The 25833-nt window shown below is 41.9% G+C and overlaps 1 protein-coding gene across 3 annotated transcripts in view; it reads left to right on the top strand.

The window, feature by feature from the left end:
* The window catches only part of GABRG1 (gamma-aminobutyric acid type A receptor subunit gamma1), a 112421-nt gene that overhangs the window by 69738 nt on the left and 16850 nt on the right, over positions 1–25833 (top strand). The window contains exon 1 of one of the 3 annotated variants that reach the window (XR_006580046.1): positions 3747–3848. The exons of the other annotated variants lie outside the window; for them this stretch is intronic. The gene's annotated coding sequence lies outside the window, so the exon portion shown is untranslated. Of the gene's footprint in view, positions 1–3746; positions 3849–25833 lie in introns of those variants that run through there. 3 annotated transcript variants of the gene reach the window in all.

Raw genomic sequence — 25833 nt, forward strand, 5'->3', positions numbered from 1 at the left:
TATTTTCACTGTGCATTGGGAATGTGGTGAGGGTGGTTTCAATAGCAGTAGATTAAAGGAAATTGAAGGGCATTGTGCTTAAGGGTACCACTAAAGGCCTTAGCCTATGAAGAGCTAAGATCCACCAACTCCAATTTAAGCAAACGGCGCTTAGGGAGCTCAGCACTTTGCAGGAGGAAATCAGTACTTTGCTGCAGAGGGAACCCTCTCTTGGCACATCCAGTTAGTTATTTCTATTTCATTTAGTTGTCAGTTGCCAGTCAGCTCCAGTGAATGAATTAGCAAAGAGAGAACATCCTGAATTGGCAGGGGATGGACAAGAAGTCTGTCATCTCTAATTTGTATGAAACAATGTAATAGGGTATTAAAGCTATTGAATGTTAGGGCTGTTTGGCTTATAAAAACACTTGTTTCTGTCTGTTAACTTACTTTTGTGTGTACCTCATTTGTTTCTGGTGAAAACATTTCAGGTTTTCGTAGTACTGTGTGTGCAAACAGAAATGGGAATGCAGGGAACTATAACTTGGCATGCAATAAATGTGTTGATTTAGCCCTACATGTTTCCTTTCTAGTCTGCATGGAAACTCTCCCTAGATACCAAGAGATCTAACTGAACTTAATGAAAAATGACAGGAAGCAGAGATTAGATGTGATCATCTTTCAAATACACATAGCTATCAAAGGGAGAGTGGCTTATTTGCTGAGGTATGCTATTGTCAGATTTGGAGGTTTGGAGTAGTGCACTCTGGCCTCAATTCAGCACAGCACTTAAGTGCATGCTTAAGTCCATCCCTCTTCAGAACAATACTTGGACTGGATTCAGGAAAGCACTTGCGCATGTGCTTAAGTGATCTCATGAATAGAGATGTTTTCCTAAAATTAGGCCTTAAACATATGTTTAAAGCCCATTGATTTCAATAGGCAATACTTAAATGACTGAGCTCTACCAACATGATCCAAAGCATATTTAAGACAATGGGAGGTTTTCTCATTGATTGCAAAGGGCTTTGAAGCAGCTGCTATATAAATGAAGAGGGATGGGAAAATGGAAATAGAGAAAACTGCATGAAACCTGTGCTTCATAGACTTGAGACATTTCTGAAATGTATCTTGTGAAAGACCGTAAGTGATACTCTTATAGTCAAGTGATCATCTCTCTGTTGTGAGTTAATGCAGCTAAATGTGTTATTTTGCAGCAAGGTTTGGTGTATTTGATTGTATTTCACTCATTAGCCTCAGTGTTTGAATGTTTTGTTTTATGTAGTGACAGGACCAAGCAAAAAAATGTGAACTCTGATTACTGTGCTTCACACAATTTCTTTCAATATGCTTTATAGGCCTGGTCCCTTGTCTTATGACATGGAATGTTGCAACATTTTAAGGGAGAATCACTTCAGACAATATTGTTTTGCCACTGTAATTACCTGTTGCTTACTTGTTATGTTATTGTATGGTTTGTTTTAAGATGATATTTGAAAGATGCTTTGTAATTTGGTCATAAAAATGTGAACTCTTAGCCTGGCTTTCGTATCAAAAGCTCATGGAAAAAGATTTATTTTTTAAATATTTGTATAAAACAAGATACTTTGTTTCAGTGTCCTTCACCATCACAATTCATATTTTCAGACTTACTGCAAATAAGCCTAATTTATATATTTTTAAAATCCTTATCAGTGTTTAAAGTTAAATTGCACACTGTTGTAATTCATCTTTGCATAGTCATACTTTCAAAATGATATTTTTTCTGTTTTTATTGTATTCATCTAAAAATGCAGCTTCTAATGATTATGCATACAGCCAATGGAAAGCAAAATCATTGTCCATGAGCTAAATTAAACAAGTTACTAAAATACAAGAACAGAACTTGACAGAATTACTTTGCTTTCATTTCTGTAGAAGCTTAAATCTCCAACACACCTTGATAAACATGGCAACGAAGCAATTCACCGAGGTGTAGAAGTCTCACACCAGCAGCTCTTCACAAGTAAAGCATCAACGTGGCAGAGTGCATGCACTGTAAGATATGGAAGGACTCTGTCCTTGCTTTGAATAAGGTTGAGATTTTCAAAAGCATTCAGGGTTGGACTAATTTTGTTCTTAGTGAGGTCAATGGGAGCTTTACCACTGACTTCAATGGGACAGAATTAGGTCACTTTTGAAAAACTTCACCCTAACATCCTGGCCACGGTATCATTTTGGCTTCTTTTAGTTAGAGTATCTTTCAGAGGTGCTCAGTGTGACACTGTTATTCTCCCTGCAGCTTAAATGACTTTGTTTTTAATATAACAGCAGAAAAAAAAATTGTAACCAACCAGATTTAATTAATTAAACAACACCTGGGTTTTTTTTTCTAGAGATTGAGTGACTGGAAGGAGCTAAGGGCATTAACCCCACTGGTCATGAATTCCTGTGAAATATCCTGTTATAGGGATATTATTGCTATTATGATTTTAAAACAAGGTGGAAAATGTTTTTGTTTTATGGCTGATTAAGTTTCAATTGGTATTTACAGGGCCTTTCTTGAGAATTAATGCCCTCTACATTAAGCCAATAAGATTGCATGAATCACATTTCATTGTCTCATAAAAAATGTTCACTGTATCTACACAAAAAATCGGACTAAGTAAATAAATTGTTACGTGTATTTTTGAATAGTGTATAATTTACCACATGGCAAATTGCCCATGCAACTTTCCAATGACTCACTAAAGAAAATCAGTTCACTGTGTAATAGAGTTAGAGAGAGACTATTAGGTGTCAAATCAAAGCAAAAGTGTAGATAAAAATAAAATGGATAAATGGCTCTAGGCCTTGTTTTCACAGAGAGGTTTTATTAACAAAATTGATAGTAATTTGTTTAATAATAAAATCCAGGTGAACTGTGGTGGAAGTCTCATGGCATTTTTAAGGATAAATGACTAACAGAATCCCTAAGCTTTTGGAGTGTCCACTGCAGAGGCGGATTAGGGTTCTGTCTCCAAATATCTGGTAATGCTGGATTGACAAAACTTGGACTATATGAGAGTGAGCCATGCTGACTCTCTGCAAAGCACTCCAGCTGTGAACCACTATATATATATATAGAGAGAGAGAGAGAGAGAGAGAAGGTGTGGTATTAGCCAGCCTACTAGCTGGCTAGATCTAATAGTATGCTGGTTAGTAGATGAAGGGGCATTGAGGAGAAGGGTTGCTCTCTATCTATTATCTAAAAGTAGCATCACTCCAGAACCCTCTGATCTCAGAGTTGTTTAGGTGGGCAACTAACATAGCATTTAGGAACCAAGTTCTTCTGTGGCCCTATAGGAGAGGCAGAAATTTCAATCTGCTGGCCAGACAGATGGCTGGTGGGCATGGGAAAATTTGCTATGTGACTAGGGGTGCAGTTCCCACCAATCCATAGATCTATTCACTCTCTCCTCAAGAGGGAGAGGAGTCAGCTTGCAGCAGTAAGGTTTCCTCTCATACAATCCCTGCAGTAGTCGCTCTCCCATTAACCCCTTAATTGGCTAGACTCTAATAGAAAACAAAACTCAGAGGTGATTGGGAGTGGAGATCATTGTATTGTGTTGTGATAGGGTGTCTACACCACAAGGGTAGTAAAAGGGTTAATGTAGGCTGGAGAGGCCAAGTTACCCACCTGTTTGAACCTGGAGGGTGGGCCAGGCCTAATTAAGGATGAAGCCCAGCTGGGGAGAGCTGGGTACTATAAAGAGAGGATGCCTAGAGTAGACAAGGGAGCTGCTGAAGGAGGAGTTGTTGAAGGTGTGCCTGAGAGGCAGAACTCAGGTGGGACATTATCTCATGAAAGATTGTGAGACCTTAAATGTGTGTGTGGAGGGTTGTCAGTGGTAAGTCTACTTTTTTTTTTTAAACATGTGTTGGCTTCACAGACTGATCTTGGTTAGTGGGCTGGATTTTTGTTGACAACCATGTATGGGGTTAAGGAAGAATGTTTTGTCTTGAGGCTGATTGGCTAGGGCTTGTGTGTGGTAGATTGCCATTCTACAGCACAGCTGGGAGGTGACTCTTAGATTCCTCCAGTTGTAAGGAGTCAGGATAGCACTATTGGGTTGCAGAGTGAGTGCTTTCTGAATTATGGCTGGAAAAAACTGATTGTTGCAATGTTGACCAGTGGAAGTACTAGTCCCTTTTATTCTAAAATATACAACACTCACTCACATTTGTGGTTGGTTCAGGCACAGAAATGGTAGAATGAGTCTCTAAATCTGTTCAGAAATATGATGCTTGCTGCTGCCACTGCCGCCACCAGCACCACCCTTCCCTTTGCCTTGAGAAGACTGATTAGGGGATACTTGTTGTGAGACCAAATCTCCTGTAGACAGTAGGCCATGATCTCTTTGAACCTAAGAAGGTAAAGGTGTGTTTTTCTGGCCATCATATGATGGCAACAGAGATATAGGGGCTGTCGTGTTATGGCTCTGATCTTCAAAGTCAGGAATGTGCAGAAACTTGTACTGGCACTGTGAAAATGCAAACACCTGATCTGTGCTCATGTATTGGGCATTCATTCACTTAAGTCTATCACAATTGTCTGCATACGCCTAACTTTGAAAATCAGGCTTTATTGCCTCATGTTAGTCTTTAACTTTTGTGTGTTTGGTTTTTTTGCAATTGTGCCCATTGTGTGCTAAGACCTTTTGTGCAAACATAAAGTGTTAGATTGGGATATCCTTATTTGTCCTGATTCTACAAATAGTCCCTTTAGAATCAACAAAACTATTCAGTGGGAGGAAGGGCATCAGAATCAGGCCCACTGGAAATCAGGATTCTTGCCCTGAAAAATTTACGGTGTTTACTGATCTTCCAATTCTTGTCTTAATTTTTTCATAAGGCTGACCTTTTGAATTCTTTGTTTTCCCTCTCCCTGAAGTTGTGCTAATCACTTAAAGTTGATTTTAGACTTTTTAAAAAATAACCAAACAAAAGAAACCTCCATAGCAGCCTAGCAATGACAATACTCAGCATTGTCATTATTTTATTTGGGGGTGGGAGACTGGACTATGCTAGCATGTGCACACATGCATATCCCTGCCCAGAGTTATAATGTAAGTAGTAGTTCATTGGTGCCCTGGCTGCACTTTACTTTCATTTTCAAATTGACATGTCCTTTCTTTCACTCAGTTTTCTTTATTTAAAAAAAAAGTGTTCCCTCTCCAAAGCATTGCACAGGCCTCCTTCCTGGTGCTTGCAAATTGGAATGACTTCTGTCCTCTCCTCCCATGGGTTGGGGTCTTGGATTCTTTTTCAGTGCCTGTCTCTGCTCAAGGTAACTCCTTTCTGTGCCTGGGACACAAGGAGCGCTGTCCCTGGGGAAAATAACTAATACTGTGACTCTATTCACAAGGACTATAACCCAGTACATGAACAACACAATACATTAATACAAGCCCCAACCAATGAAACGTCACACAGAACAATATAACAGAACTGTATTGGGGACTGAAAACAAAGGATCAGTAATAACTAAAACATCAACCATATAACACATTCCCCACCTCCCTACATTTGCAACTGTACACAGACCCCAGCTCCCTCTCTAGCATTGTTCCAGGTAGATGGGATGCTGAGGATAAGTCCTACGATGAGTGCTGTAGCACTGTGAACATTGGCCAGCTTATACAAAAAGAAAGGGCTCTCCTTTATGGTGTCTTCTGGCTCCCTGGTCTGGAGCCCTGTGGAGGTCTCAGCTGGACTGGGTTTATTCTCTCCTCCTTGCTTGCTGGTCTCCGTAGGGCTTGGTGTTCCCAGACAGTATGTTAAATCCAACAATAGTTAAAAGTCCCCCTTTATTTGGGAGGTGGGAATTAAGTGGAGACTCCCCAAGCTACACTGTTCCTCTCCCAGCTCCAAACTCAAACAGCCCCAAAGTGAAACCAAAACAAATCCCCCATTCCTTTTGTCTCTGTGGCAGCCTGCCCCCTCCCATGAGGGACTGAGCAGTCCTAGCCTGTCATTGGTTATATGCTTTTGTAGGAGTTTCTACTCTATTCTGTGCCCATCCCAGACCCCAAGCAGGCTGAAAACTGCTATCCAGAGGCTCAGTTCAGGGTTACAGGAGCTAGCAAACTAAAGGGAGTCTCAATAAATATTGATGCAGTCTGACTCAGGGTGTTGATTTAGGTTGTTTTTTTCTGCCCCATGTATCATGGTGGTACATATTGAACAGTTATAGATGTATAACTGGACATTACTGTATCAGATTTTCCTGTAGAACAATAAGTGGGTAGTTCTTGTGGAGAATCTAATGTTGGAACAAATGGCAATGTAACTTACTGCTAATTACAATAATTTACATGGTTATCTCTCTAACAATGCAGAGATGTCTATTTACACCTGCTGAGGATCTGGTCCTATGTACTGTATGTCTATACATAGACACAACTTTATTGTAAATGTAAACCTGTACTCCTACCAAAATCCCTTCCAACAGCCCTACTACTGCTTCAGTTTTGCTTGTCTCCCTATGACTGTACTAATACGTACATTTCTGTTGGGTTGTTTGGTACAATTCCAACAGTAACTTTGGTGTTCATTCAGCCTCTATTGTATTCAGCTACACAAAGCTTCAGAGTATCCCAGCAAGCTTTTAATATGATTAGGCCTTGACTTGTTTCATTTCTCTTAAAAGATCATGGTCTCTCAGTGCCCAAACTAAAGCACTCACAAGTATTAAATGGAATGTTATGTAATTTTTCCATTTTGATAAAGTACCTTTGCCAAGTAAGTATCCTGTCCAAACTTCACTCTTAATATTTGACAACATTACTAAAGGTAGTGACTATTCTATTAGAATTCAGAGTCAGTAAACAAAATAAAATCATGGCCAAACCAGGCCTATTTGAACTGTAGTGACTAAAGGAAAATGAGAAATTGAGAGACTTTTTTTAGGATGGATGGGAGCATTTACAACTTTTACATATCGATCAATCTCTGAACTACCATTCTGATATGTTTTGGGGGCATATTTTCTTATGCTACTGTGAACTGGAATAACTTTTGGGAGGAAGATCACTCTACTTATGTGGCAGTTAAAATAAGACAACTCTCTAGGAAACAATAAAATGTGTTAATGCAACATGTAGGGCTGCACAGTAAAATATAGATAGGGCATAATGTCTTACAGTTGTGAGGGGGGGTAAAGGTTTTTTTGGGAGGGAGTGAGAACATAGCATATAATTTTCTTTTTATTACAAACCATGTAAAAGAAATTGCCTGGTTGAAGGCTAGCACTTCAATGGCTGCAGATAATCTTTGAAATTCAGATCTCAGTGAGGTGGTTTGAATATGACTGCTGAATACCTACTCTTAGTGCAGCTGTTATGTGGATGAAGACAGACCTCTTTTTGCAAGCTTGTGCTTCAAGAGCAGAAGTGCACACTGCTTTAAACAGGGATAGCTCTGTTCACAGTGGGAAAAGATTAATCTTAGGTCTAAATTTTCAAGCATGATTACTGTTTTTATTTTTTTAGCTGCCTGTATTCTTTGGTGTCCAATCTAATACACCTTAAAGGGGCCTGGTTTTCAGAGGGTGGGGTGTTCAGCATTTGCTGAAAGCCAGATCCTTTAAGCTTTCTGAAGTTGGACACCCAAAAATGGAGGCAAAATCATTGGTCAGTTCTGAAAAAATGTAGTCTCTTAAAATAAGTGGAAAGACCAGATTACTTCAGAATACAGCAGAAGCTGCCAACAAAGCCTAAAACCCTAGCTTTAAATTTTTTGTTGTTTTCATGCCTATCATATTCTTTTGTCTGAGAAATGGGGCAGAGGAGAAAGGAGGGTTTTGCTCTCTTACTGATGCAGTATCCCTCATGCATATTGGTCCACGAATTACCTGAATGAAGCAGGCTGCTGCTGCTTTTGTGTCCCAGGGAAAACAGCAGCCCCTAGACAGAGAACATGGTATAGTGTTGCATGGAGCAACATTAGCCTCTATTGGCATCTCAGCAGATGCCTGCTAGGCATGATCAGATCTTTTTCAATAAGATTTATTTTATTCTTCCCCTCCCCAAACCAAACAGACTCCAGTCATTGGTGAGGGTGAGAATGAGAATTGGTGAGGATGAGGATTTTAGAAGTTTTTGCTGTAACATTGCTCAAAAAGTGTGTAGTTTTATTTGAACAATGCAGAATTTTTTAGTCAAATGGATGATGTATCTCAATGTTAAATCTCCTTCAAGCAGAGGCAAAGCCCAGAACACTAAAAATATTTAGCTTAAAAATGAATGGTTCCAAAAGTTGTGAAAACAAGGTGTGATGTTGCAAACTGTTTTACTACTTTAATTACAGCAAGCAGCGCTTCAGTACATGGAGAGATCTTAAAACCAACAGTTCAGACAGGTCTTATTTATTTTTAAACACTTCTTAGAAAGGCTATACTTGGGCTTCAATGTAGGGGTGCTGATATCATGCTTCCCCTATTTCCCCTGGTTGGTAAAGGAAGTAATGTGGAGGCAGTACTTTCAATCCAGGTGGGTGGGAATACCTCATTCTCCAGCGGTCCTCTCAGACTGACTTACAGGAATAATGTTGATTGGCTCTGGGTGGAAATACAGCCCATCTTTATTAGAGGAAAGTGCCCTGCCACACAAGGCCTTGAGGGTAGAACATACTTCTCCCCCATGTTATTTAGTATCTGAGGACTCCAACCTCTACAGAAACCTGTGCCAAGAGAGAGGCACCGCCCATGGGAATGGGTGGGGGTGGCAGCAAGTGTTGCTATAGGCCACTGCTGTACAGGATTCTGGGCTGCTCCGGGGACTTATTCAGGCCCTGGCACAAATTATATTAACCTCCTGAGGGTTGCCTATGGGCTGTTTCACAATGCAGAGCATCCCCAAATCCCCTGTAGCATCCTGGGCTATAGCTCTCACTGGTAGGTGCCCCACTACACTAGGCTTGCAGGGAGCTAGAGTATGTAGAGGGGCTGATTTGGGGGACAGAATCTGTGTATTCCTTTCATTTTACTTGAAGTATCTAGTAATGCTGGGGCTCTGTTAGATGTACATTTCAGTAAAATTGTGCTGCTACCCAATACCATGTCCCTGAGAGCATAGTGTTGTTTAAATAGCCTTTCACTTCCCAAACTAGCTTCTACAGTTTGATTCTTCTGAAGTAGTTGACGAATGGGGTAATTTTAGACAAAATCTGTATGTACAGGCTTCAAAAGCAAATTCTGCCCCATCTATCTATCCATTTTTAGAATGAGTTTTCAGCGACAGGTGCCTGGTACAGATTGGGGCTGCTCCAAGGATTTGAATGCATTTCAAAGAACAATGGGGTTGGTCCTGCTTTGAGCAGGGGGTTGGACTAGATGACCTCCTGAGGCTCTTCCAACCCTAATCGTCTATAAGTCTATGTACAATATTCCTTTCTGCAAACTCAGGGTACTGAGACTTGAGAAGGAGAGAGCAGATCAAGATCATTCCCTGGACCAATATGCTCTGACTGATGTTATTTATTAAACATTAGTGCACTGGATGCAGTGTGCAGAAACACACAAGAACATCCAGTCCTTCCCATATAAATCTAATTTAGACAAGCAATGCAGTTCAGATGCCTAGAGCATCATCTAAGTACAAATGGAGGTGCAATCCCACAACTGAATTAAGATTTTTCTTTTAATTTTGTCAGAATAGATTTTTTTTTTTAATTTACCTTTTTTTAATCAAGTGTGTAGACTTAGAATTTATGCTAAATTCTCAAAGTGAAATATATCTGGAGACAGATACCCTCTATCCACACAGCAGGTACATCAGTCTCACAAGGTATTTCACGCTAATCTGGCAATGTGTCTCAACTCTGAACTAGATAAACCATTGCTAGTTATGAGACAGTAGTTAAATGTACAGATGCATTCAGTCCTTGGCTTCTCTGGGACTGCTAGCTGAGTTGCCATTTGCAATAGCTATTTTTGTGATCACTTGTCCATTGGGAACTGGACTGCAACCATCAAACTCATTTCACACAGGCCAATGAATAGCAGTCACATGGTAATGACTTTTAGTAACTACCAGCCTGAGCTAGATTTGAATTGGTAACTGAGAAATTACAGGCTTTATAGCCCATTACGTATCCCCTGAGCCATATAGTCCATGATTAACTGCAGCCCACCCACTCATTCTCTCCTTCAAGCAACATTTTCTCTCCTTGCTTATAGCTATCCTCTACCTTTCTCTTCTCTCCTAATCTACCCCATCACAATCCCTTGTTCACTTTTCCTGTAGCTGGAGAGAACTGTTAAAAGGGGGATCCTTTATTTGACAGACTTTTCAATGATAGTAAATATGGTAATTGTCTTAGGGAAAATAGAGGTAGTTGGTTATGGGCTTAGGCTGCTGCTGCTTTTAAAATCTGATCCCATTTTTTTAGAATACAAAACAAGACAAACTTTCACAAAAGAGAAGAGAACAGCAAATATAGAAAATGCATTTTCTATCCCTGGTATTGACTCAATTTCAACCTCACTACTGGAAAAACAAGGGCTAATGAGACCATGTGCCAAGTCCCTCTGATACCTGACAACCTAGTACTGCCATTGGGCTGTTTAGGACCTTGCTTTTAGCTGGCTCTCTAGTCACAAGCTTACAGCACTGTTGCAAAAAATGCTGTCTTGTCCAACTAAGCTAGGCTTTTATAAAACAGAAGGCAAAAGAAGAGGGATAGGAAAGAGAAGAAACAAGATGGGGAAGGAGGACACCCCAAAAAGATGGGGGGAGGGAGATAAGTCTCGTATCCTAGCGGTTTTTAGGATCTAGCCAGGGCTGGTGGAGATGGCAGTGTCATCTGGGACCCTCTCTTTAGCACAATCTGGTCAGGCCATCTTTCACACAATGGTGTGAAGGTGGGTCCAGTCATGATGGTGAAGCTCACTCCTTTCTATTCTCCCATCTTCCAGTAAGCCAGCATTTTTTTAAGGACCCCAAAAGGAAGTGATGGGTGGACTAGGCCTAATTGGTGAACAAAATATCAAGGGGATGGGCTAACTTCGGACACACCAAATTTGATTTCCTCGACTTCTTTTGTTTACCTGGCATGATCTTAACAGTCCTTGAGTTATATCAGTAGGCCTTCTTGTTTAGACTCACTGAGTCTGTCTCCATTTTGCACCTTTCCCCATCAACTTTTATTGTTCTTAGTCTTCCCCTTTCCAGGTTCCCCCTCCCCCATGCTATTAAAAACTCCACGGTCCACCTATACCACAATAACTGGTTTTCTACATATAAAAGCCAGGGCTGGTGTTAGGCTGTAGCAAGCAGGGCAATTGCCTGGGGTCCCCACAAGGCTACATTGCTCAGGCTTCAGCTTCAGCCCCGGGTGGTGGGGCTCAGGGCCCTGGACTTCAGCCCAATGTGGTGGGGCTTCAGCTTTCTGCCCTGGGCCCCAGGAAGTCTAACACTGGCTCTGCTTGGTGGCCCCCCAAAACCTGCTTATGGCCCCCCAGGAGGCCCCATACCCCTGATTGAGGGCCATTGTTCTAGGTTATTGCAACACTTTGGGAAAGTGGATCAACTTTCCCACAGTTGAGCTTACAATTAGGGTAAAGTTGTAGACCCAGTTATTACAACAATGCACCAAGCTAAAGAAGTTCTGTGAGGATACAAGGTCCCAATTTCAGTCTAAATGACGTCAATGGGAAAAATATAATTCAGTGGCGTAGATCTGGGCCCCTACTGACTAGCCTAGATTATTGAAAAAGTGTATGGGTCAGAGCCTATCGATATCAACTCATTGGCTCCAATGAAGATGTGCTGATTTACAGCAGCAAATGATATGACCTATGGAGTGAAAAGAAAATCATTGAGAGTCATGGACTAGAAACTTGATACCGTAGTCAGTATTTTTGCATTAAATTCCACTGCTGTTTTAGTATAGCTAAGAACTGACTTTTTGGCTTCAGTGAATGGGAAACACAGGCACTGACTTTCCAATGTGCCAGGGAGAGCTCGACGCCTGGCTCTGCCCCAGGTCCCGCCCACTCCCCTGATGGCACCCAGCCTTCCTTCCTCCCCACCCATGTGCCTCCTGCATGCAGCATGCAGCAAAACAGCTGATTGCAGTGGGCAGGAGGCATGGGGACAGAGGTGGAGGTGCTGATCAGCAGGGCCTGCTGGGAGGCACTGGGGGAAGAGGGGAGTTGATAGGGGGACTGCTGGGTGTTCAGCCCCCACCATTTTTTTCCCATGGGAGCTGCAGTTTCCAAGCACCATGGAGTCAGCGCCTATGATGGGAAACCAACTCAGAGGTCACATGGTGACTGTACTGCCAATATACTTGCAGTCCTGATCTTATCAGTGAGCGTGTGCATGTTCCAATTTGTGTCATTTAATGAGTCTTTATGTAAAGAAAGTGTTGCTTGAGAGATGGGGTTGATATTCTTTAATTTATTGTATGGAAAAACAGATACAGGAAAAGTTGTTGGTTTTTTACTCTTCTGTTGGCCTGACCAAAATTCATCATCCATGCTGAATTTATAGGCCCAGATTCTTCCTTACACTGACTCTAGGTGTGGCATAGGGACCAAAGGGCGGCAGCTTATTATAGGAGCAAAGTGCCCTGGTCACTTCCCTTACCATTTCTTGCACACCCTGGAATGCCTCCTGTGCCAGGACGTTGACCTGTGTAAAATGTTACCCCTGGCATGAGTGGAGAATACAGACTTGGTAGCATTTCACACCCACTTTACATAGGTCTAAATGACTTCACAATGTGCAAGACTGGCTTTTTTTTTTTTTTTTTTTTTGCTATAACATCCTGTCTTTCTAAGACACAAAGTGCAGCTGATTTTAGTTAATGTTGCTGCCACTGATCTAAACACAGCTAAGTGGTCTGTTTGAACTAGTGCTGAAAGAATCAAAGATGCAAATGGTGTTAAATCTCAGTCATAACATTTATACTCAATCTTCCTCAAAATTAGGACAGATTGAGAATGGTGTTCCAAATCTTTCCTAGAGACAGTCCAATAAAACTTAGGATCTTGGTCAGATGTTCCCCCTGCCAAAGTTTGGACAGGAGGTGGCTTGAGACTCTTTTTGGTTTTGGGCCTATCTTTAGTGAGAAACATGGCAAGGAATCTATACTTCAGAATGATGAGGTTTTTTAGGGCAGGAGTGGGGCCTGGTCTGTGGGGTCTCTTTTCTACTAAACATGAATTGCTCTTCTAGATCTCCAGTTACAAAGCAGGTTGTTTTTGTCTTTTACCTATAGGTAGATATAGGTGAAGAATAATGTAAGGATTGAATTACACAAACACTGCATTGCAATTTGCTATAGTTCTCTTCAGTCCAAGTAACATGTGATGTTAATTTACAGATTTGTGGCTGCCTTTAGGTGACACACAGTGCCTTAATTCTAAATGATGACTTGGCTAAATGGAAAAATCACATTACAAACAACCTTTGCACTTCCCAGCAGCCACAATTGAATGTGATGCCCTGGCACCATTCTAAAATAACAGTAAATGAAGTTATACATCAAAGCCACATGGTCCTCGAAGCCACTTGAGATAGTGAGTAATTTTTTGGACATGTGCAGACAGCCATTAACAATGTGCCCGATGTGGAGGAAAATATCAGATGCTTGCAGAAAGTTTTGAAGTGGCTACTAAGTTCAGAAGAAGTAAAGACTATGTAGAAGTACTTCAAATATTTCTACCATCTACTACAGTTAATCAGTGGAAATAATTAAGGTCTCTGTGTGACAGCATCTGTAACTCAGTCGTTATTTTGTACATTGTGTCCTCAAGCTCCTCAGTGGCCTCTTAGGAGCAGAGTCATCAGTGCCTTCCCTAGCACAAGATCAGTGACCACACTGTTACTCTAATTTTTTACCTTTGTCTGGGGAAAAAGGACAGTCATTGTGCTTTCCAAGATGGCAGACAGTATTCTAAAGACAGATTTGATTCCACAGCCTTGTTTGAGCTAAACAAAGTGGACTTGTTATAAACAAAGTTGGAATGGAAATAAAGTATATTTAACAGCACTTAAGTTACTAGAAAGGACTGGCAGTGTTGTATGGCTACTTGGTCAGGGCCTCTTTGCAGTGGAGATGCTGGTTTTAAAAGTGGTTCAGCTAAAGCTATTCTAAAACCAGGGTGTAGACCCAGCCTGAGTTGTCCTCTTTTGGCTTTTTATTTTGCAAACCAATTTCAAGACCATCAAAGGTAGGGCCACCTTAAACCTTTTAAATCCATTCTACAGTTCTAATGGGCTTGAAAACTGGTATAAGTCAACTGATTTAGAAAATGTCCCCATGAGCATGGAATTGCATCTCTAGCATATTTCTTCTTGTTTTGGGCGTATTTCCAACGTACTATATTCTAACTTGGCAAATGCTTTTTGCTCAAACACCTCAAAATTCCTTCTTTTCCTATGCTGGCAAGGCCTGACATCTGATGACTTTATCTATCTCTTACCTCCATTAAAGACACTGTTCTCCTGCCCAGTCTCCAATTCCATTAACTTTTTTCTTTCTTTTTTTTTTTTTTAAAAGACCAACAATTCTAAAACTTCACTGTGGTGCTTGCACAGTATTTGTTATCCACTAACGGTAGCAAGGCAGTGTAACTATTTTAATATTACAAGTACAAAATGAAAGCTTGTAGATATAGACTGAGAGGTTTTGACCTACTGCAGCATGTCTTCCCTAAAGTAAAATGAAAATAGTTCCGATGGTGTTCTCACGTAACTGCTGCAAAGGGTAGGCCTGTTACATTTTTCCCTAATGCTCACTTGGCCAAAAAAAGGAGAGGGTGTTAAAATGAATGTGGAGGGGTGGGGGTGGGAGGAAGAGTGGCTTAGGGCCCCAGGAGCACCCAGACCAAACTGGGCATGCTACGACATATGAGGAGAAACACTCCTCCCTGGGCACAACAGCAATTATTGTATTAGTACAGTGACCAGGACAACCAAAGGGCAGCTGCAGTGAAAGAGACCACAGGGGCTCTGACCCCTTGCTCTTGGCAGCTCATCTCCACTTCTCTGCTCTGCACAGGGGAAGCATGAAGTACAGATTTGAGAGACCAACAGGCTGTGATTGCTTTGCCCCATCCCAGCCTCTTGCCTACAGAAGGTGTCTTCTGCTCTCACTGACCAGTAGCTTCAGGGAGTTTGGAAGGAGAGGGATGCTATACATTCCCCTTTCCTCCACTGCCTCCCCACAAAAAGCAATTTTATAAATAGCCATATTAGCAGTTTTCAGAGCAGGATGGACCAACACTTTGAAGGGGAACTGAAAATGAATCTCTTAGGCCATACAGAAACCCTTTCACTTTGTAAATAAACATCCAAGTTCATGTACTGTATTGGAGTGGCCATCATCTTTAAGGTTTAGGGAACCTGGGGCCGGCCAGCCTGGTCTGATTATCAGTTCTAGCTGGGAAGGGGTCAAGTGGTCTCTCTAAAAGTGGAGAGAGCTCAGGTGGAGGAAAGCTGTAGGAGGGAGCTTTGTTCCCATGAGTCTCTCTGGAGCAGAAAGAGAGGTACAGAGTGAAAAGCCTCTGGGCCCATTCAGCCTGGGTTTGTTGCGGGGTAGAGGGGGATAGTATGGTGGTTTTTTTGTTTTGTTTTTTGTTAATAACTAAAATAAAACTCTCCTGAGAGAAGACCCAGAAAGATCTGAATGTGTGTTTAATTCTTCCTTGATTGGCAAAACAGGCCAACAGCCCTACAGTTCTCTTCCAGGAAGTTTAGTGTGTGTGTGTGTGTGTGTGTGTGTGTAAGACTCATGGCTCCTGACTCTCAGCACCAATGGCTAAACTAAAGTTTATTTAACAACTTCTCACCTGCACGTGTGTGCGTGTGGTTTTTTTCTTCTGTACTTGCTTCCTTCCTACTTCTTCCTTGCTCCCCCATACAAGGTTCTGTTATGAACTAGTACCTGAAGATTACTTTACCTCAGTTTTGCAAGCAACTTTAATGGACATTTGATTTGTCTTTGTTTCCTCTCTCAGTATAAATCAGTCAGGTTTTTAAATCCACCTCTTAAATGGATCATAGCACAAACTTGAATGAATATCTCTGCTCTGGGTTTTCCCTGCCATGTGCTGCTCAGGGGAAGAGAAAATCTGGGTTTGGTGCAATTTAACTTCTCTGTTTTACAGTATCTGAGTTCCTATGCTCCCAGTTGAAAATATTCCCCCTGAGGATTCACATTCACTAAAGGGATTATTGTCAGAATAAGCTACTATAACAATAAACCGCTTTAGGTCAAAATAACCTATCTTTGTCTTACAGCACAGCAGAGAAATGGCAATGTTTTGCATTTTTATGTACATACAAACAATGAGCTATATAATAGCCATCGCTCAGTTTTAAAAGTCCAGGTTGGGACTAGCCCTTTCATGGCTACTTGGTGAGGGATTGTTTGGCAGGGGGAAAGGGGTGTTAAAAGAGAGATGAACAGGGAGGAAAGAGCCTTCCCCTCTGACATTACCTCCGTATTCTTTATGGAAAGATATGACATAACTGAGATTTACTTTATGCAAGATGGCTCATATAACGTATCATTGGAAAGGTTATGATTTACTGAATGTGTTTATCCAATTTGTATGCATGTATCATTGTCTTATCTGAAGCTGGGAATATTGACCATGTCTATGTATTTCAAATGAGCTATTAGGCCAAACAGTGTTAGTGGCTTATTGAAGAAATGCACACCAGCACAAGGATCACCCCAGGAACTGTGTGCAATAGAAACTTCTCAGAGATAGCAATACACAATGGGAACTGTTTGACCCAGGTCACAGCAAAAAAGCTATCCAGCGGGGGCGGGGGGGAGATATAAAAGAGAGACAAATACAACATGAGGAGTCCTCACTCTCCCTACAACAACACACTTGAGGAACAAAGACTGAACTGTGGGAAGTGATCGTCCCAGGCTGGAAGGATTTTTAGCCTGTGTAAGGGAACCTGGGAAAGCCAAGGCAACTTGTACCTTAAGAATCTGCCAGACCATTTATCATTCAGGGTGCGAATTTACTAATTTATATCCTACCTATCTCGTGTGTTAAACTCAGTTTGTGGCTTTAGTTTATTTACTAAGGTAATCTGCTTTGTTCTGTCTGCTATCCTGTTAGCCACTTAAAATCTACCTTCTGTAGTTAGAAATTACATAAACAAAATAAGTTTAACTGGGGAGGGCAAGAAGTTGTGCACATCTCTTTGCATTGAGGAAGAGGGTGGATTTTTATGAGCTTGCACTGTGCAGATTTTTTTTTAAACCCAAAATACTGTTTTGCACTGTATATCTCCCGAAAGGGTGTTCATGTGAGTACTGAAGATGTCCTCTCACATACAGCTGACTTCAGTCTGTGGCTGCAGCTGAGTGTGGCCCTACCTGTATGTATGCTGGTGGAGCAGGAGAGACTCAGTGAAATCCCAGTACATCAGGTGGCATCCCAGAAGTGGGGTACAACCCATCACTATCCCTTTGTGCTGGCCACATGGAAGCTGCCAAGAATAGCCCCTGTATGGTTGCTCCCCAGGGGACCAAATCACTGGATAAGGTGAGTGTGGGAAGTAGGAGGATCCATGGTGCTAAGCAGTGAGGGAGCTTTAAAGGGCAGGGCTGTGGCAAATGTACACCTTTCCCACAGCACAAATCCAGGTTGCACCAGCAGACACTGCCCCCTAATGCTCACTCAGAACAGTGCAATGTGCAGACACATTTTAGACCGAAATGGAGTAAAACTGAGAAGCTAGATTCCTCATCAATTAATCCAACATGTGTACTTGGGGCTGGAGATTATACAGTTCTACCACCATTGCTAAATTACCTTGTTGGTATGAAATGTTCTGACTTTACTGAAATAAAACACTTTTTGAAGATCAAATGTTTAGTTTTTAAAAAAACTTCCAAGGTTTTTGACTCTCTGGTTTAATCCTGAGTAGGGACAGACTTTGAAATCTTAGTATTTCCATCCCACAGGAAATTTAAGGTTTTGGCTAGCTCCATTCCCAATATGTGTGTAACAGGGCAAGCTGGCCAGTGGAGAAGGAACTATGTGGATTGGGAAACAGGATGCATTAAGGAAAAATGTATGAAGTGAGATATAGACACTTCTCCTCTTCTTCTTCCCCCTGCCCCTGAAAACCAAAACAAAAAAAGCAAGTCCCTGGGTGCCCAGACATAGAGGGCTTTGGACTCCTGCTCATTTGGAACTTTGGGAGATTAATTTGAAGGACTGTCCATTGCTTCGGAGGAGAGGGATCATTGATTGACTCCCTCTCCTCACAGGAGTCAAAGCTAGACTACATGGCCCTGAAGGGAAGCACTGCTGGTCCCTTATTGGATTAGGCTATTTAGAGTATTGAAAACTGTTTAAAATTACAAGATAACTCTTAAACTTGGTTGCTTGCAGGCTAGCAGGCCCTGGGGGAAAGTATGGGATCAGAGCCAGCCTAGAGAAAGTTGGGATGAGTTGTGCCATCCTGTTTAGGAAGAAGTCTGCTGTGTGTGTGTTATCATTCTGAATTCTAAGGTAAGGTAGGGTAATGTCAGCCTTCCAGTCAGTGTATTTCATGTTTATCTAACATCTTTGTATGTATGCCTGATCACAACAGGCTGTCCCTAGAAGTAGAAAGATTATTGAACACTGCTTTTGGGTTAAGTAAAACTTCAGTGGTTTTTGACTACACCTCCAACACTGGGGTTTGACAATCAGTGAGGTTTGCAGAGATCTGCAGGGCCCTTAAAATGGAGTTAAGAAAAGCAGACAAGATCACCTGATATTTACAGGCAAGTACTAGTACTGGTGACTTCAACACACTGTTTGAATGTGTGTATGTCTAGGAAGGGGCAGGTCATGTGGCCCTGTAAGACAGTCTACAGGACTGGCATGGTCCTGTGCCCAGTTCAGCCAACCACAGGGACATTCTGGAACTTGTGGTTCCTGTTAGACAGTTGATCAGCTGTCCGGTAACTCTGACTAATAAACAACAATAGAACTAAGATAAATCAGCACTAGACAGGCAAATACATTATACCAATCTGAGAAACAGCATGCAGCAGTTAGTTTTCAAAGTATGATCTTAATCCTACCCTTCTTTTGTATCACACTTGATTACAGCAGATGGAAAGTCCCCAGTTAATACAGACCTTTCTTTTCTTACCTAGTTTGTACCTCCTGTTTTTTCAGGGTACAGAGATACCTACCCCCAATTATTTCTAGTGCCTTCACCAATTATCCCTAGAAGATAAACAAACCATGTTGGTTATATTTGGCATTACTTCTGAAAGCTTCTGCTTCTGAAAGATTCTGCATACACAAATTTTTACTCATGCCATGCAGCTGAACTGTGTGTAACAAAGTATACTGGGAGCCTGGTTCACAGTTAGCATAAGTGCAAAGAATACAAAGTCTTCTAAAAATATATAATATTGGCTAACATTCCCACAGTAAGTTCCTGTATAGGCTCCCCCAAAAGTTTCCGCAGTCCCTAATGAATCTAAACCCCTCCTCTCTACACCATCGTCTCATCCATGCATTGAGACTCTGAAGCTCTGCCTGCCTACCTGGCCCTGTGCATGGAAATGGGAGCATTTCTGAGACTGAAATCCAGGACCTCTATGGTGGCAGTCTCATCGCTAGCAGCCTAAATTTGGCCTCCAGGACATCTTTCTTACCCTTCCCTATCTCACTGGTGCTTACATGTACCATGACCACCAGCTCCTCCCCAGCACTACACATAAGTCTGTCTAGATGCCTCGAGAGATCCGCAACCTTCGCACCAGGCAGACAAGTCACCATACGGTTCTCCCAGTCATCACAAACCCAGCTATCTGTTTCTAATGATTGAATCTCCCATTATTAACACCTGCCTTTTCCTAGTGACTGGAGTTCCCTCCCCCAGAGAGGTAACCTCAGTGTGAGAGGATACCTCAGCTCCATCTGGAAGGAGGGTCCCAACTATGGGAAGGTTTCCCTCTGCTCCTGTTGACTGCTCTGCTTCCCTGGACATTTAATCCTCCTCAACAGCGCAGGGGCTGTCTGACTGGAGGTGGGACAATTCTACAGTATCCTGGAAAGCCTCATCAACATACAACTCTGCCTCCCTTAGCTCTTCCAGTTCCGCCACCCTGGCCTCCAAAGCCCATACGCGGTCTCTGAGGGCCAGGAGCTCCTTGCACTGACTGCACACACATGCCACCCGCCCACAGGGCAGGTAATCATACATGCTGCACTCAGCACAATAAACTGGGTAGCCCCCACTCTGCTGCTGGGCTTCTGCCTGCATTGTCTCCTACAGCTACCTATTTAATGAAAGGGTATTGTTTTAATCAAGAAGTTTTGAATATGGTTTAGTTTACAGGTTTTAAAGAAGTACAAATGAACCTCCCCCCCTTCCCAACTCCCCTGCGAAACTCCCTTGTTAGCAGCACAAACAAAAACAAACACAAGCTCAGCACACAGCAAGTAACCCCCAAACACAAACACCCCCTACAGACAGCCACTTACCCCAAGGGTCCTGTATTTGCTCCTCCTTCACCTGGAGAACTCCCTTGCAAAACTCCCTGTTAGCAGCCCTGGTTGCAAAGAACAAAAGGTCGTTCTGGAATAACTTCAATGATCGAAGAGGGGTGTGTGTGTGTGTGTGTGTGTGTGTCGAGAGGAATGATCATTCTGTCAATTGTTGCAAAAAATGGCTTATGTAACAGTGATTCCACAATCAGCTATGCTATATGGCTATTGAGCCCTTATCAGGAAAGCAATGTGAGTGAGTTTCTTTCATGTGGCCACTTTTGATTCTGAATTTAAAGAAATGCAAATATTCCATGTCTCATGATAATGCTGAAAATGAAAACAAGTGTTATGCCAATCAGATACACTGCCTGAGAAAGTTGACTACATTTTCTAAAATATGATTTATTCTCTACTAAAACATGCACACTTTAACCAAATAAAATTTTCATTTTAAGGATTTTGTAGATGTGCAAATTAAAATGTTTTCTTCAGAATAGTTTGAATGACACCCTAAATTAAAAATAAAGAGAAATCGAATTAAGGGCTAGATTACTTTGGGTTGTGCCTAAAGTCAGAATATAAACTGCACCACCTCAGGAGTGGCTCAGGAGGTATTGTGTTATAGACATGCGCCTCTGAGGTAAAATTTGTCTCCTGACAAATTGCTCCATGGGGAAGTAAGTTACTGCAGCCTTTAAAAGGGTGCATTTTACTTCCTCATGCCTGGACATCTAATCTGGCCCCATGAGTAGAGGGGACAAAGCCAAGACTCTGCTTTTCCCACTGGAGCAGATGGGCAGTGAGTGGGTGCAGGAACTGCCTGCTATCCATCATGCCTGGACCCATTCTCTGGATACCCTATGCAGGGGCAAGTAAGAGAGGGGATACATAGCCCTCCTAGTCACAATCTAGCCCCAAACTAGTTCTGGGGAGTGTGGGGCAGACAAGGAAAAAGAAGCATACAGCTAAACAACAACTTTAATGAATGCCCCATTTTATTAAAGAATATTCTTAAATATTCTTTAAGAATAAATGGATAGAAATCAGACGTCAAGAATAACATTCAAAAATCAGAGAACGCTCAATAACTGACTTAAAAGTGGCAATTCTTCAACAAACAAACTTCAAAAACAGACTCCAATGAGAAACTGCAGAACTGGAATTAATTTGCAAACTGGACACCATCACATTAGATCTGAATAAAGACTGGGAGTGGATGGGTCACTACAAAAACTAATTTCCCCATGCTAATTTCCTCCTACTGTTACTCACACCTTCTTATCAACTGTTTGAAATGGACCACACTGATTATCACTACAAAAGTATTTTTTCCTCCTGTTGATAATAGCCCACTTTAATTGAATTGTCTCGTTAGAACTGACCCCCCCCCACGTGGGAAGGCAACTCCCATCTTTTCATGGTGTGTGTGTGTGTGTGTGTCGTCTTACTGTATTTTCCACTCGATGGATCTGATGAAGTGGGTTTTAGCCCACGAAAGCTTATGCCCAAATACATGTTAGTCTCTAAGGTGCCAGAAGTATTTATTGTTTTTGCTACAGACTAACATGGCTACCACTCTGAAACCTCTCTCATATCCTGTTTCTGAGTTGGGTTGGCAGGCTGAGAGGTATGATACTACTAGTTTCTCTTTCTGAACCAAGTATGAAATTACCTGGATAGCTGAAGTTTCAGAGGGTAAACCCTATTTTCTCCATCTTATTTTTTCTGAAGAAGCTGTTGGTACCCAGACAGGTTACACTGAGGAATGCAGCACAGGTGTTTTAAGAGAACTTAAGTAGACTTATTATTGCAAGCCATTCTACTTAGGAATGAAGCCACACATCTGGAAAAAGCCTTGATACAAAATGCAGCAGCCATATTTGTTTAGCAGCACAAGTCACAATGAATGCATCACCACAGGAAATATATTTAATTTTGTCCTGGGGATCTGTTTTTTGGATCGCTCTTGTGACACTTTCTTTGGGTATCCAGGCTGAGTCACCTTGCAAACTGCCTGCCTCCAGCGAGAGAGAGACTTGCTGTCATCTCTGATGCCATCAGCCTATTAGACCAAAGGAGATAGTAATTCCTTACTTTGCCTTGTAGGCTAACAATAGGTGCACCCCAGTTCCTGAGTCCCTTTGAAGCATTCCCCTGTGATATCCAGCCCCTGTCACTGGCTATTCACAGAAATACTCAGTTTGCTGTCCCCAAGGGAACAGTATACACACCAGCTGGACTGATTCAGCTTAGGTTCAGCTCCTTTTACAATAACTATAACTCTGCTGTGGTATAGCAAAAACAATCATAAGCCTATTACCAGAGATCAAGAGTTTAAGTGATAATTAAGGAAAAGAAATTATATATAAACAATTATGTTTAATTTCTACAATGCAGGTTAACTTTAATGGGCTAACAATCCATCTGAAGTGGTCTTATCTCACCCAAATGTCCTTTGTAGCACTTCCAGCCAAGGATGGTTGGGATCCCACTTTCATGAATGTAAACCTGCTGTCTAATTCCTCAGGTGCAGGAATAAGGGGTGGCTTTTTGCCTTTTCCTTGTATCTCTCAAAGTTCATTGTTCATCTCCAAAGTCAGGATGATCCCATGCACACCCTCCCCACACCCCAAAGCTTATACTGCAGTGGACTGACTTCATACATAAATGGGGCTTCCACTGTGTTGGCTTACAGTGCTAAATTTACATGTGAACTGAGGCAAGCAGGTGACTATACATCCTTTATCTAGCAAAAACCTGTTTTATCACCCCAACAACAGGTCCATCAATGGCTATTAGCCAGGATGGGCAGGGATGATGTCCCTAGCCTCTATTTGCCAGAAGCTGGGAATGGGTGATTACCTGGTCTGTTCATGCCCTCTGGGGCACCTGGCATTGGCCACTATTGGAAGACAGGATATTGGACTAAATGGACCGTTGTCTAACCCAGTCTGGCTGTACTTATGTATGCCTTGATTCAGACTTTAGGGACTACACACTTACATGGTATTTGCACATACATTTCACAAGGGTATTAATAACCAGTGTGTTTCTAGCTTTTATGAAAGACCTTACTGAGCAATCCTGGGGCACTGTGGTGCTGCAACTACCCTTGCTCAGGGCTGAGCCTACAGGCACCAATTTAGCCTTAGCAATGATGCAGTAACATACCTACAGCATTAGTTACAAGCATAGAAGCATTGGGCAGGATGTGTGCCAGATCCTTAACTGGTGTAAATTAGGAGAGTCTATTGACTTGGATGAAAGCCAGTTAGTACTGGGGTTGGGAAAACCTGGTTCAGATTCAATAAACTGAGCCAAATCTTTGCCCAGAAGTTGAATTGAATGACTATCCATTTGGGGGTTCCAAATCTTTCTTCTAACTTTTGTCTGACTGTGCAGTACCTGGGTTAAGAACAAAAGTGGAAGTACCAAAGGTGTTTTTTTTTTTTCCCCCTCCCCCCCCATCCCCAAGCTATTCACATACTTCCTCCTCAGCCGAGAAGTATGGGATATCTCCCAAGTAATCCTGCTTACATAAGAACAATGTGGCTTCAATTAAGCTTTGGGTAAATATTCAAAGTTTAAATGTCTGAACTGAACATTCAAACTTTGGGTGGTGGGGGCAGGTGGGCTGTAGTTCATTGAGCATATTGGTCAGGAGAGAACTCGTATACTACAATTGGTCCTTTGCCTTGCAAGCGAAATCTTGCAAAACCTTTTAATAATTAAAAAAACCTCCTTAGAGAACAAATGTCTAATGCAAAAAGTACTACAGTAGCTAGGTCCTCTTTCTTCACGAGCAAGACTTGCAGGCTAAAGGTTCTGTTCTGCAGCCCTCTCTCATTTGAGCTCACAATCCCCTTGATTACAGTATAGTTAATCATCATGGGCCTCAATCTGCTCCCTCAATCAGTAAAAAATTGTAGATACTACTAGTAAAACTCTCAGGCCTGGTCTACACTACGGGGGGGGGGGGAGCGGTGTCGAACTAAGGTACGCGACTTCAGCTACGCGAATAGCGTAGCTGAAGTCAAACTACCTTAGTTCGACTGACTTACCTGTCCAGACGCGGCGGGGTCGAACTCCGCGGCTCCAAGGTCGACTCCGCCACCGCCATTCGCGGTGGTGGAGTTCTGGAGTCGACCAGAGCGCGTGGGGAGTTCGAACTATCACGTCTTGATTAGACGCAATAGTTCGAACTCCGAGAAGTCGAACTCACCGCGTCAACCCGTGCGGTAAGTATGGACCTACCCTGAGATTCTAGAGGCAACTCCTGATGCAGCATATTTTGATTCATACTACTACTATATCCAACTCCCTGAGCAGGGAGCAATAATAGCAATGTTAAGGAAAGCAGACTCATTGTTAGTTAAATGTTGTAGTACAACTCAATTACCACTTCCATTTGCCGTTGGCAAGGAAAAATATCTATGCTGTTTTAGTAATCTTTCAGATGGCATTGTTTCCACTTGTCCTTGCAAGAACCTGTTAAGTTGTCATCTTTTGAATCCAGGATGCCTTTTTTCATGAGACTGATTATTTACCATTTCAAAGGTTTGTTAGTATTATTAAAACATGAAGAGCAGAATTGCTGCAGTTTAGAAAACATTGGAAAGGAAAGGTGAGATTGTAGATCAACCTGATTGCAGCGACATGCTGACAGCAGAATATCTGTTTACCATTTCTACTTACTAGGCTGCTCCAAAAAGTGCCACTTGTTTAAAGCAGTGATACAACCTGACACGTGCATCACATTACATTAGGCTGTATATGACCTGGAGGAATCAGCAGGTATAGAGGTAGGCTAGACAACTTAAAATAGGAGCTCCTAGTCAGGGACGTGCTTTACAAAAGGACTTTTGAGGTCTAGTACAGCTGCTGCAGGAGGGAGGAAGGGAATTCAGGCTATAAAGGCTCAAACACAGAAAGAGCAGTGGCCTCTTCAACTCAGTCAGGGCCCAAAGCATTTCCTGAGGTGCTCATGCTGATTAAATCCACCTGAAAGTGATTTGCCTGCATTCAAAATGATCACTTAATAAAATCAGTGGCTAGAGTGGTGAAAAAGCATCTTAAAACAACCAGGACCATTTTGAAGGTTCACTACCTGCTTTCCAGTCAGTAAAGTGAATTGAAGCTTTAAATAGTAAAGTTAAAGGGACACTGACAAGATTTCTTAAAGTTTTGGTTTCCATTATTTCTAATATCCTAGTAGATGCTGACAACACCTTCTTTCCCCCCTCATATTTTGTCAGTTTTTTAAATTATTATTATTAAATGAACATTGTCCCCTCCCTGGTAACCAAGGAGTACAGAGTTAGCAGAAGCCTTGTTTGCTCACCAGCATTACTGAT

The sequence above is a fragment of the Mauremys mutica genome, chromosome 5 (assembly GCF_020497125.1).
Source record: "Mauremys mutica isolate MM-2020 ecotype Southern chromosome 5, ASM2049712v1, whole genome shotgun sequence".
Lineage (NCBI taxonomy): Eukaryota > Metazoa > Chordata > Testudines > Geoemydidae > Mauremys > Mauremys mutica.